Source organism: Lytechinus variegatus, chromosome 5 (assembly GCF_018143015.1).
Source record: "Lytechinus variegatus isolate NC3 chromosome 5, Lvar_3.0, whole genome shotgun sequence".
NCBI lineage: Eukaryota > Metazoa > Echinodermata > Echinoidea > Temnopleuroida > Toxopneustidae > Lytechinus > Lytechinus variegatus.
This window is the reverse complement of record NC_054744.1, coordinates 44,093,021-44,107,679: the sequence shown is the minus strand read 5'-3', so window position 1 is coordinate 44,107,679 and position 14,659 is coordinate 44,093,021.

Below are 14,659 nucleotides of genomic sequence, written 5' to 3'. Positions count from 1 at the left end.
AAACCTAGGGGTCATGTTTGATAATAATATGTCTCTAAAGACCCATGTGAACAACGTATGCAGATCTGCCTCGTTTGCATTGCATAAAATTGGTAGCATCCGTCAATTTCTTACAAAAAAGACCACCCAGAGGCTTGTTCAGGCACTAGTCATGTCTCGCATTGACTTTTGCAACAGTCTTTTGTATGGTCTACCTGATACACAGATTAACAAACTGCAGAGAATACAAAATTCAGCAGCTAGGCTTATTGCTAAACGTCGTTCACGTGAGTCTGTCACTCCACTGCTAAGGGAGCTTCATATGCTAAGGGTTCGTGAACGAATTGATTTTAAGATCCTCTTGCTTACTTTCCAATGTTTGATAAAATCAGCTCCAGTCTATCTTCAACAATTAATATCAGAATACTCGCCCTCCCGCAACTTGCGCTCATGCAAAAAATCACTCTTAGCAGTTCCTGCCATCAACACCCAGTCTTATGGTTCCCGATCTTTTTGTTCAGCATCCCCTCAACTTTGGAACAACCTACCTCAAAGCATAAAACAAGCAGACTCGACTGACAAATTCAAATCTATGTTAAAAACTCACCTAAAATAGATCGTCCTTAGCATATGCCGCTTCAACTGTCTACTTTCAACTGTCAACATGTATAATTTAATTTTAGCTGAAATTTCTTGTCTTCCTATTTATTTTCCTTAAGCGCTTAGAGACATTCTTTGTGATAAGCGCTATATAAATGTTGTCAATTATTATTATTATTATTAATAGGTTCATATCTACTTGAGATAAAACAATAAAGGGCAATTGTATAGCGCACGTGACCACCTTTCTAGGTGCGTAAGGCGCTCCTATCCCGGATAAGGTAGTCTACAGCTTCCCGTGCTCACAATATTTTTAGGAATTACTTCCTGTCGGTACCCATTCACCTCACCTGGGTTTAGTGCAGCACAATGTGGGTAAAATTCTTGCTGAAGGAAAACACGCCATGGCTGAGAATCAAAACCACGTTCATCAGTACCGGCCACACAGAAACGTTTTTAGCACTCACAGCACTGTTGGCGAGGTTTTGCCCACACAGAATCATGTTAGCCCAATCACCAGCTAGCACTGTCAGACTAACATTACAATGTCGCACAGAAGTATTCACTAGTAGTGTCAAGGGCACCGATAGTGACACTGTTAGTGAATATTTCTTGCGCGTCTTGCGTAAAACTTGTCTCATTTTTTATGTCAATGAAGTGCTTTAAAATAGACCTAGATAGAAAAAAAGTGTACTCCAGCCCAGGGGCGGATCCAGTTTCTTCCAAAGGAGGGGGGGGGGGACACATTTTCCCGGGAAAGTGTTTGACAAGCAAAAAAGGGGTTTACATCTAAAATTGAAGGTATTATTGTCCTAACAAAAATTGACAAGCAAAAAAGGGCCCTTAATTGCTTCCAGGGGGCGGGGCACAAAAAATGGCTGACATGAACTACATTACACACAGCTATTTGCTAGTTTGTTTCTTTGAAGGGGAAGTCCTAACAATTACTTAGTTTTTTAAATTCCTATCAACAACTAGGAAACGTAAGTAATTCAACAATATTGATGTCAGCGCAAAGCACGAGCTGCAATAAAAATATTTAGACCTACGAACAGGACACTACTCGCATTCCTAAAGGAATTATACGAGTGCGAAGTATATACAACAGAAAAGTAATTTTATCTTTATATCTGAAAGTGGACAGTTTATTTGAGCGCGATGCCCGAGCTTTTTTGTTTCAATATTTTTTTCAGGTCTAGAACTAAATTAGAAACTAGGCACTCTTAACACACTATCATGAACGCATATTCGTTATCAACAAACATTGATATGCAAGTAAAATAAAAGTCCAGTGGATGCCGGGATAGGAAAACTATTCCCTAAATAACAATAACCCGCAGGGCTTCCTTTTCAATCAATTTAGCATCACATTCTGCAATGAAAACAATGCATATTATATACGAGAGAGAAAATGCCTTTAACCAAAGTTCTTTTTCGCTGAGTGAAAATGATCGCATCAAGTTATTCCCAGTTCCAATATAAAACCGGGATGAGTGCTATATGAGCTGCTATTAAATTGTATATGCATAAGACCTTTATATCTACAAAAGATATTTTTTTAGAAAAAAGATATCTGGGGGAAAAGAGTCTTGTAATATATGAACTTGAAAATGACTTGGTACGTGACTTTCCAAACACTTTTTTTTTCGTTCCATAATTCCTCCTCTCCTTTGCACCCGAATACACAAGCCCGTATTCTGAAGTCAGGTTTAACGTAGACCATGCTCTAACCCTGTACAAAAATTATGGGAAGCCAAAAGTGTCAAAATTAGTATTGCATCTTATGCATTTTTATGTTTACTCTGCTCTTTCCTGGTTCTTTGTTTGTGAAGGTAATTATCTATTCATAATTCCTAGAGTTGATTTATGTCACAACTGGCTTTCCATACTTAAACTACAACTTTAAACCAGAGTTAAAATTAAACCCGAGTTCAGAATACGGGCCACACACTTATTTTCTTTGTGTGTAATATGTTTGCATGAAAACATAATGAACATAGTTATAACCATTCGCGCGCATGCATACATATTCAACAACGCAGAGCGGATCCAGGATTTAAAAAAAAGGGGGGACAAGAAAAAAAATATACAAGGTTCTCACCGAGAATTGAAGGTAATTTCTTTCACGTAAAATTTGACCGCAACAACATGACATATGCGTGTTCTTTCCTCCTCCTTCTTTTTTTTTTTGGGGGGGGTGGTTGTAAAGTGGTATTGGCTATAGCGTATTGTTTTCCTATTCGATTCCTATTCTTAGTCAATCGAAAGCAATACAGTATGATAAGCGAACACAAGTGATTTTTCACAGGAGTGTAACAATTTGATAACTTAACCGTTATGTTAATCTCTAAAACCAATATTATTCCATTGAAGTGGTGGATACGTATATTTTGCTTGATTGATGATTGACGCGCTGACGTTGCGGTAACCACATTTGTATGACTTTTAAACTATATGCGTTTTGTGTATATTAAAAAAAATGAGCCAAATACATGTAAATGCTGTTTCACAAAACCAGTATAACCTTCGCAGTAATTTGCTGCTTGATAACCATAAGAACTATGAAGCCATCATGAATTTGAAAATATCAATCTTTATGGATTTTCAGAGTATTTAATGAATAGAACCTATAAAAAATATTTCATAAAAACTCAGATACAAAAAATACCGAAACCGATCAATCATTTTCACTGACGTGTGTGATATGTTGTCATAGGAACTGAAACATGCACCAAACATTTCTAAATAACCCTTTTCAAGATTTAATTGATGTGTTTTGATCTTAACATTACTCACGAGAGAAACCTCACCGTGTGTACATTAATTTAGTAAAGTGAACTATATGCAGGGTACGGATATCAACATAAGGAGACGAATCTATCCTGAAAGTCAGACGTCAGTTCTATGTTTTTTTTGTTATACTTCAACGAATCCAGGTTGAACATTATTTCCAAGGGCTAGCTGACCGGTATACAAATGATGCATGCATATGAGTTCATTAGGCGATCTATCCTCACGCGAATTGAGGCTGTGTTGCACGAAACTGTTAGGCTACATGCAATGGGGTGGTCAATTGAATGAACACAGCCTCAATGAGAGAGGATAGGTCGCATAATGGACGAATGAAAAAATGCATCATTTGGTTTATACAATGAATTTTCGAGATTTCGTTATTGGACAATATAGAGAAGAAAAACAATCAACAAAAGGAGATTGAATTAAGACCGGATTTGAATAAATTTTGCCCTTGTCTGATAATGCATTTTTTTTTCTGTGTATGAAAGCAATCATTTTTTCTTTGTTCTTTTGTGACGCACTTTATTCATGAATCTGAGTACGCACAGCCGGCCTTGTTAATGCGCTTACTTCGATGCGCACAAGCACACACATACACATACATGGCTAGTCACGTTAGTGGTACACACTGAAGGAGAAAGCTCAACCGTGCAATGGAAAAATAAAGAATGCACGGTCTCCGTGCAATGGAAACATAAAATTTGCATGCGTTACAAAATGGATCAAATATTGAATGGCTTTCAACCAGTAAAAAATACGAGAATCTTTGTATGATCTGTATGATAATGCTTCAACCATATTTGTTAGTCAACCAATCTCAATGGCCCGAATCTGGATAGAATTCCATTAGATTGTAAGACTGCAGATATATCATCAGTTCATAGAGGGAATTAAAAGACTGGTGGCACTGAATGCAAATACAAAGCATTGATATCAACCTTCTACACTGTTAGAAAAAATAAAAGAAGTTCCTGCAGCAGAGTCTCGAGAACACCTGTAATCTTACCGAATTGCGTAATAATCATTCTGTAAATTCATAAAACAAGAATTTTTCTGCAATTTAACGGAACAGGTCTGTTTAAAAAGGGGGAAAGGGTGTTTTATTCAAGGAAATTTGTAAGATTCCATACATCAAATACCAATTTCCTGTAAGATTACGCAATTCGGTAAGATTACAGGTGTTCTCGAGACTCTGCTGCAGGAACTTCTTCTATTTTTTCTAACAGTGTAGGCCCGAATTCACAAAGATGGTATTGAAAACCCACGGTTGAGTCCATGGTTTATGCAGATTTTCTGTATAAATTACGATTAATTTTGCGCGTATCTGGCAGGTGTATAAACAAACCTATTCTGATGCGCGCTCTTGTCACCGTCAGTGCGCCAAATTGACGCCTGTTACCATGGTTAGATACACTATTTTATTCATGAGTCCAATGTTTTTATTCATGAGTCCACTCTTCAAACTATTAGAACAAGATGATTATTTAAGTCTTATCTACAGTATTCTTGATCATGCATCTTGATGGTAGATTGTAACTGCTCTAATATAATGTCCTGTAGTTTGGTGGTGATTTTTTTTATTTACCTGATTTCTAAGAAAGCATAAATGCTTGTAAGCAAGCAACCAGAGGACCGACGGCTTAAGATCCTCTCCGAAGGACCTGGTACTGAGGATTAATGCCTTACCAAAGGGCACTAGCGCATCAAGTGGGAACTGAACCCCCGGACTGAACCCGGGTCAGCAGAATACGAATCCCCCTCTACCGACTGAGCTATCACGCCTCCGAATTTCTTAATGTCGCCACAGTAGGCAACATCTTTTTGAAATAAGAGATGCGAGTATACTATTTCCAGACTGCTGAGGAAGAAATAAGAAGCAGAAAAACAATTCTGAGGGGCAGATACTATTTTTACGTGAAGCTTATTGTGCAAGGGCAGAGAAAGTCTTTCTATTTAACATGTTTAAAGGTTTGTCGGTGCGCCTATTTTAATCAACAATGGCTTTGGTGTTTTGTGCATTACCCCTTCATCTGGTGCTATACAATACCCTTGAAATTGAATATTACGGAGGATTGTTTGTATATTACGAATTCAGCTGGTAATGCAATGCTCCTTAATGTATGTCTTAGTTGATTTGGTCTTGCTAACATTATGCTCAAATAGTAAACATTTCGTATATAATTTTAGTTGACTCTTTTCGTTTAAAATTTAATGTCTTACGTGTTCGATTATAACGGTGTTTTAGTTTTTATTCTCTTTTACCTGTCTGTATGCCAATCATTCATAATAAAGAAAGTATGACTTCATAGAAACCAAAAACAGATAACACAAATAACGCTCCCTTTTCTATTGCAACCAAGCTTTTCAACTCCTTACCACTCTATATTAAAACATTCTCTCCCCTCCAAATCTTCAAAAGACGCCTTAGGCAACACCAGACTCATTGGACAACCATGCAACCATAATGACCACTGTCTTATCGTAACTTGTGATGATTTTTGCCCATCATGCTCTGTCTTTGTGTTTATATATTATTTCCTTGTTTTATACTCATTTCATTTGTGATTTTTTCTATGAAAAGCGTTGTTTTTATTTATTTTCATTCACTTTTTTTTCTGTTTATGTCATGTCTATTATGTATGTATATTTTGACAGGGCTCCCTTGTAAAACAGGCCATTTGGATTAAACGGTCAACCCTGTCTTTTAAATAAAACGTGAATAGATAATGAATATATAAATAAATGGAAAGATCAGGATTGTGATACAAAATAATTTAGAATGTTTATAATTTTTTTATTCCTATTCTCAACTTCGTTATAAAAAAAAAATAACTACACCCATCATCAGTCATTTGCGTATCCACACCCAAACCATTACAGACTGAATAATGTTTGAATTTGATTCATCTTTTAATTTCATGAAATAAAAAACAGTTACTAAAGTAAAACAAATGTTGCGGAGTTAAGATAAATGCCTATATGGCTGGCTAAAAAATGATTTCCCTTATTTTGTTTGATACATTTCAATTGTAAATTGCCAATTCGTATACTGCCATTTTCCCCTCACCATATGGTTTACCTTCATTTTTTTCTAATGCCACTTCGTGCAACATTTCGTCTACCACACTTTTCCTACAATAGCCATTTCGTCCATAACCATTTCGCATTCAACCATTTCGTCTACCACCCATTTAGTCTAATTCCATTTAGCCTAATGCCAACTCGTCCATTAATCAGTCCGTCCTATGTACATTTAGTCCAATAACCATATCGGCTAATATCACTTGGTCCAATATCCAAATCGTCTACTTATCAACTCGTCCAGTTTTCGTCTAATAATCATTTCGTCCATCATCCATTATGTCCAATAATCAATTCGTCTTAAAACCAATTCGTCTAATAACCATTTCGTCCAATAAGTCATTTAGTCTAATAGCCAATTAATGCAATAACCATTTTGTCTTACACAAATACGTTGCGTTATCCGAGCGGGGCGGCGAAATGAGTCGAGTCAGCAACAATACACAGGCACCAAACACGTATATGCTAGTAATAGACTATTTATGACTGTGGACGAAATGATGATTGGCCGAAATGGCTATTGGACCACTAGGTAATAAGACCAAATGGCAATAAGACTAAATGATTGTTAGATGACGTGGGTCTAGACTCAGTGACAGTGAGCCTGCAATTAGACCAGAATATAGACGAAATAAAATTAGACTACATGGTCATTTGACCACTTGCCTTTACACAAGTTTGCTATTGGACCAAAAGGGAATAGACGTAATGAAAATGGACAAAGTGGCTTTGGGACTATTTTTAAAAATGCAATTATACCATTTGTCTATTTATACTAAATGGTAATAGACGAAATGGCTATTAGACCAACTAGCTATTGAAGAAAATTGTTATTGGACGATGTGGATAGTGGATCAACTGATGGTAGACGAAATGACATCGCACCATGTGGTGAGTAGACGAAATGGCAGCAGACGACATGGCAATAAACCATTTCAATTACAGCATATCACCGTGATATAGTTCCAATTGCAATGTTCCTTTCTTATAACCCAAAATCATCATCACATCATCTCGATAGGCAAATTACCTACATGTACACAATTTATTAATCGACCAATATTCCTCGGCGCCGTGTTTTATAGGCGTCTTTCCTTTCCCGCGGGCGATCATTTTTCCTTCAAAGTGGATACAGAACCGTGTCGTTGGCAACCTACTAGTATTCCACGTAAGTTTGTGCTTCATTAGTTTTGGATAACGAATAATAGAATTTGGTGAGGACTTTGATTTCCTTGGATCAAAATTCGGGTATTAATACAACAAGTAAAAATTTGAAGAAAAAAAAAATCCCTCGGGCCAACAGCGCTGATCAAGTAAAGCAGCTAACGTTTACTGCATAAGCTATCAACATGTTTTCATTACAGTCTAACAGTGTTATCGTGGCTATTGAATGTCATCACAAAGCTGATCCTCTTCTCTCCTCCCGTTATCTGTTTCAAAGTGCTGACCAGAAACGAGAAGAAACGAGGGGACGACAAATAAGAAATATCTTGATGCCTGCTTCTAAAGAATGAAACTAGCCACCTTGTAATAAATACCTAATAAACAATGAAAAGACAAGCAGACAAGCACAACGGAAAAAAATATACCTGTGATCTGAACATAATAATTAAAAAGCGAGTATCCACGGCGACAACATTATTTTGTTAGACAGTCTTTGAAAATAGTCGAAGATCAAACAAAAAATCTAGTACGTTTAAGGTATCTAGCTCAAGTCAACGTGAGTACACAGTTAAATTCCAACTTGGGAGACGAAAATTAATAATATTAGGAATAATGTATTTTCCCGCCATGCAGAATCAATTATTATCAATATCTTATATAGAAAATAATTGTATCAGGCTTTGTTTGATCCATCTTTCTTGCAATTGACACATCTGTATTTTATATATAATTTCGATTTGAAGTCAGATTTATGGATCACTTTGCAGCTGTCCACCTATATACGGTTACATGTAAAGTAGTTTAATGAAAGAAATACAAGTGACATGTCTGATGATGAATTTACTAGGAATTTATCGTAATGGTTACATTTCTCGTTACAGTATCATCATTCCTGACCAACCTAGGGTAACTTCTGATGAGAGGTGAAAAATATAAATGGTTCGTCTTAGACATCTCCATATTTCTTGACTTTCAGAATCTTTCTGTCAACATTTTCAAATACCGCCGATCAATAGGCCAATAAAATCGAAAATGTTGGTTTTATGTTACTGTATGTGACAAATACTAAACTTTCAAGTCTTGGAAGTTTGGTGCTTATAAAAAACCCAAATCCAACAAAAGTGATGATAAAGCATAGAATGCACTCCCAAGTAAATCGGGTGAATATTTAAGGAAGGGGAACAATGATTATGATTAGTATCACGAAAACTAAAAGGCCATTATTACACCAAACACACACTCACACACATGCTCATCCTAATTGCTATTAAGCTCCCTTATACATTTGTTGTGCATGCATCTCTAAAATAAATTCATGCATGTATATAGGCCAAAGTAATACCAATTTCCAGGACAACGATGTCTCAGCACGCTCAGAGAGAGAAAGCTGGAGGCCAGGGATAATTCCTATAAGCAGAGATAAGCCTTTGTATCATGACTTATGCGATGCAATATTTTGACAATCCACAACACGCAAATCTTTATCGAGTAACCTATGAATAAATTTTTAAAGGAATTATTGCATCCACGCTTTCTCAGATTCTGCCGTATTACCATATTGAAATGAAGATGAGATTTTAAGGCCTTACCCTGATAGGTTTTCTTTTCATTCCATTATATAATGCTTTGAAATCTTATATTTAGAAGAATTGTTTCATTTCGATTTCACCTTGCCACCTGAGACTTTCTGTGCACCGTAACATAGAGGTTGGTCGTGGAACTGATTTCTACAATTGATTTCTTTAATTAAGCCAAAAAAATTAGGGGGTGTCCACCTGAATTTTTGGGATGGACACAGGTAAAAAATTGGACAAGCGCCCCCAATAAGGTTATCAACCTAAATTTTAGGAGTTGCTAACTAAAAAATTTTGACAAGCAAAAAAAAAAGAAAAGAAAGGTCATCAAAAAAAAATTTAGGGGGACCGTCCCCCCCCCACTTAAAATTTAGGGGGGGACACGTTCCCCCCGCTTCCGCCGCCTATGACTACGCATGATCAATCTTAGAAATAATCCTCACTATCAATTGTTTCATGCCGAATGGCCCAGGAGTTACTTATATGGAAGAAGTAAAATGGAGATGGGTAGCTCAAAATATCGTTCATGGATACAATGCACGCACGTACTCCATCTAGTTGGAGTACTCCAGCTGGTCATGGTAAGAATTGCTATTAACAATATACGAATGAAATTAATCCTACTAAGTACCAATCTGATACCTTGGTGGATGGAGAGTGGTAAAGAAAATAGTTAAATAGTCATGTTAAAACAACGGTGGGTTTCGAACACTTGACCTTGCGAAGGAAGGCTAAGAGTCATTACCACTACACCACAATGCAAGTTTATTTGTTCCCGCTCTTGTAATGTAGGTCTTGCTGCTGTTGCTATTGTAGTTGTCAGACATTTATTTGTCAAATTCGTTGGATTCGTGTGAAAATCATTGCAAGTTATCCTTTTGATTATGATGTTAACATCGGATTGCTTTCTGACATTTACTTTAGACATTGCACTTGACTGGTACCTGGAAATATGAATGATGATATTATTTGAAATGACCGAATTACTGTTCATTTGTCAGACCGGGAGTGATATATAATGATAATTGTTTCAGAACGTGATATCTTAAAGTGATTAACCACACCTTGGCAGCTTCATAATTGGTCAGCTCGATAACACCTGAATACGCTATTTTTTTGTTTCAATTGAGTGGCATGAAAGAAGATTGTTTGTCAAACCGGTAAAAATTCTGTCGCATGGCGCACTTGATGTAACACCCACTAGCTAACTATTCTATGCAATTCAATTTCATTCTAGTCAGCCATAAAAATATGTATATAAAAATCATACAGTGTACATAATTATGCGATTAATAGTACAAAATACGGCTAGGGCAATAAAAAAGCAGACTGCTTGTAGAATGGCCCCATTAACAAATCGGTCACAATTTGTTATTATCTTTTGAAATGGCTGACTCTATATTGTAAAAAGATGTTATTAACATGACATTTCTTTATAATATGAGGCCCCATACGGTCCAAAATTGTAATCATTATCATCAAGTGAAGGTGTTTTATTTCCCTGGGGGGGGGGGGGGGTCAGCAATCAGTATCATCCCTTTTTTTCTTCCGTCTTCATAATTACGCAATAATTGTAATATTTTATGCCTAGAATTGTTTATAATTTTAGATATGGTATATCATTTCAATAGAAAGGAAGACACATCATTTCCTCAGACCACTGTGGTTAAATTCGTTGACTTACTTTCAAGTCACGTGTAAGCCCATAGAAAATAATATTATTATTCAATTTCATTATTATTTGCTCGTAACTGGTTATCATCAATGCCTTTATCGCCAGCATGGGCGGAAATCCCAGGGGGACAGGGCGACGTGTCCCCCGCCCCCTACTCAAAATAGTAGGGGGACACAATATCAAATGCCCCCTACCATTTCGGGTCTTTTATGATAGAAAGAAATACATAATTCAAAATGGTAATTAAACATGTATTTTGCACGAAATCACCTTACTTTTTGGGTGATAATACTTTTTCTTTTGCTTGTCAAATTTTCCAGCCCCTGGTCCCCCTACCTTCGGGGAGAGATTTCCGCCATTTATCGCCATCACACCATTTTATATTACCTAACTAGATGAAGGATCCAGAAATTATTATCATTATTAATATTATTATGTAGTCCGATCAGCAACTTCATTCTTTTTTAACAGAATGCATTTCCATTTCCTTGTTAACTTAGTCGTTGCGTTCGCTCAAATATCAATTATTGACTTTTCTCCTGTCATGCATGTCAACATGTTGATCCAAACCTACCTTATAAATGTTCCATCCGTTGAATAGGCGTGTAAGATATTCCCTGATGGCATATTAATCTAACTCGCAAAATATCTTGAGTGAGGTAGGTTACAACTAATGACTTGACAACCGTGACAACAGTGATGCAATTTACCTTGCATGACTGGATTAAAAGAAGATGCACTTGCCTAAAGACACTCTATCTTATCGAAGAACATCTAGGAAAAAGGCCAATTAGACATTCTCGGGGGAGTCCCTCTTCATGTATCGATCGCAATGATCTAAAATAACGAATCAAAATCAGATGGTGAGACGTAATTTAGGATCTACATTAACCTCGATTGTTTCATCAGGTTATCATCAGGTCACAATTGACATCAAGCTGTACACCACATATCCTTTAGCTCCCAACATATCTTTAGTGAAAAAAAACTATTCCGTCTACTGCATACTTCTCGTCTATTTTATAAGAGAAGACATAGGAAAATGAGAAAGGTGCTTAAAGCCATATTAAGGAGCAAAACTTTGAAATGTCATAACAATCGTATTTACTTCCGATTTTTTATGAAATTTTCAGTGGTAATAAAGTCTTTGGTTGGATAGACTTGTCTTTAAATCTGTTTTAAATTAAATATTAATTGTGCATAATTAACACCTATTCCTTTTTATTCTCACTATATAATGCAGACATCAAGATTACCTTTCTTTTCTATTTTTGCCAGTTGCCATGTCTTCACGGTCCCTATTATGTGTAGATAAGCATTGGCACTATCGAAGAATTAACCAAAATCAAACGAGTTCGTGAAAGATACAGTACTGCATAGTAATCATGGTAATGCACCCCTTTTGTGGGTGTATATCTCTTGTAAATATAACGTGTTCACGAGCCGTAGAAATTGATCAGTAACATTTAGCGGATATTGACAGTTTAGGAGTTGTATGCATTTGAAATAGGAAGACAGTGGGACGATGGCAAATAAGAGAAGAGTGTCGAAAGTACGGTGACACTCCTTTTATAGTTAGTACCGTGTCAGAGCAGACAGCTTTGAATTTGTCTCAGGGTTGATTGGGGGATATATAAAATAGTATATAAGGCAATATTGGTAAGGATACTTTTTAAAAAGTTTACTACTATAGTTTTTCTAATATTGTCTAAGATTTGCTCATCATATACTAGGAGAAGAAAAGGGAAAAAAACTAATAGGGGAAGAGAAAGATGAAGATATATATACAGTTCAGGCCAGAAGTTTACATACACCCAGGAGATTCAAAGAAAGGTTGACACTTGCTAAACATCATAACATTTAATGTATCGTATAAAATATTTGCAGCATCATGACGAATTTAATATCAAACAAAAGGGTATGTCATGCCCCTTCATCACATTGCTTTGTCAACAGGAGCTGAAAAATATTTAGGTGCTATTTCCCCCTTAAAATCTTCATATTTTAATAGACAAATCAAAAATAAAAACTTGACAAAAACACTTAATATTTGTGCTCGTTACTTCTCAATACAAACATGTCAGATTACACCTGTTTGTTCAGTGGTGACATATCATAATAGAAAATGTAATTAAAATCATACATTTGTATTGCAGTTCCACTAGAATTTCCAATTGCTCGCGTCCTCGTCAGACGCGAGATACTATGATCCAATTTTACGAGGCAAACCTCGCGTCTTCGTCAGACGCAAAGTTTGCATCGAAAATTTGGATAATACACTGTTAGAAAAATTATCCTTAAAATAAAAGAAGTTCCTGCAGCAGAGTCTCGAGAACACCTGTAATCTTACCAGATTGCGTAATCTTACAGGAAATTGGTATTTGGTGTATGGAATCTTGCAGATTTCCTTGAATAAACACCATTTCCTCCTTATTAAACAGACCTGTTCTGTTAAATTGCAGAAAAATTCCTGTGTTGTGAATTTACATAATTATTCTGTTATTGCTTTCTACGAAATCTCTTTTTCTGTAAAATCAGGGTTTTTTTAGCAGTGTAGTACTTGGAAGTAAACTTTGTTGTGACTGCAATGCATTACTTAGTACCTCTTTATTTACCTCCAAGCATTACCTCCCTCCCCCTCTCTCTAAACATATATTATAGAGAGAGGGGGAGGGGTAGACAAGTGCAAAAAACTTGTGGCAACTTTTCATTAATTCATCTGCACAAAAAAGACAAAGAATCAATACAAAGGTTTGAACTGCTGGCCCGCCTCCATGGTCTAGTGGTTAAGCTTTTAGCGTTTAGAGCCAGGGATCCGGGTCCGAAGCCCGGCGGGACATTTTTCAAATTTTGATTTGGAATGAAGTGAAACTACGCATCTATTATTCTCTCCTTTTCATTTGTTTCACATATATATATATATATATATATATATATATATATATATATATATATATATATATATATATATATATATATATATATATATATATATATATATATACATAATATGACGAAGAGTGTGACTTAACCTTTCATTTTTGAGAGCTATGCTCCTTTTAAAATCTATGATTTTATTTTTACGGCATTTACTATACCATTTATGATTATTTTATTCCATATGCCGAAGCAGACTATTTCTATTTTACTCAGGTACTTTTTACTGCTAAACTTCGACTGTTGGCGGTGAGGCCCTTTTCATATTTTCCTGTTTTGGAGCCGGAGATTCGCCATTGTCATCTTGCAGTCATGGCAACGCGTCTTTAGATGCGTTTTTTACAGTGCGCTTCCTCCATCTTCAGCGCATTGATTTCTTTGAAAGGTGAGTTTCACAATCCGTATGCCCATGAACAGACGTGTTTTTCACGACTGTTTCAGAAATGGATTTTGAATTCTCTTTTTTTGTCACATCATGGGCACTGACGAAGAGTGTGACTTTACCTTTCATTTTTGAGAGCTATGCTCCTTTTAAAATCTATGATTTTATTTTTACGGTATTTACTATACCATTTATGATTATTTTATTCCATATGCCGAAGCAGACTATTTCTATTTTACTCAGGTACTTTTTACTGCTAAACTTCGACTGTTGGCGGTGAGGCCCTTTTCATATTTTCCTGTTTTGGAGCCGGAGATTCGCCATTGTCATCTTGCAGTCATGGCAACGCGTCTTTAGATGCGTTTTTTACAGTGCGCTTCCTCCATCTTCAGCGCTTTGATTTCTTTGAAAGGTGAGTTTCACAATCCGTATGCCCATGAACAGACGTGTTTTTCACGACTGTTTCAGAAA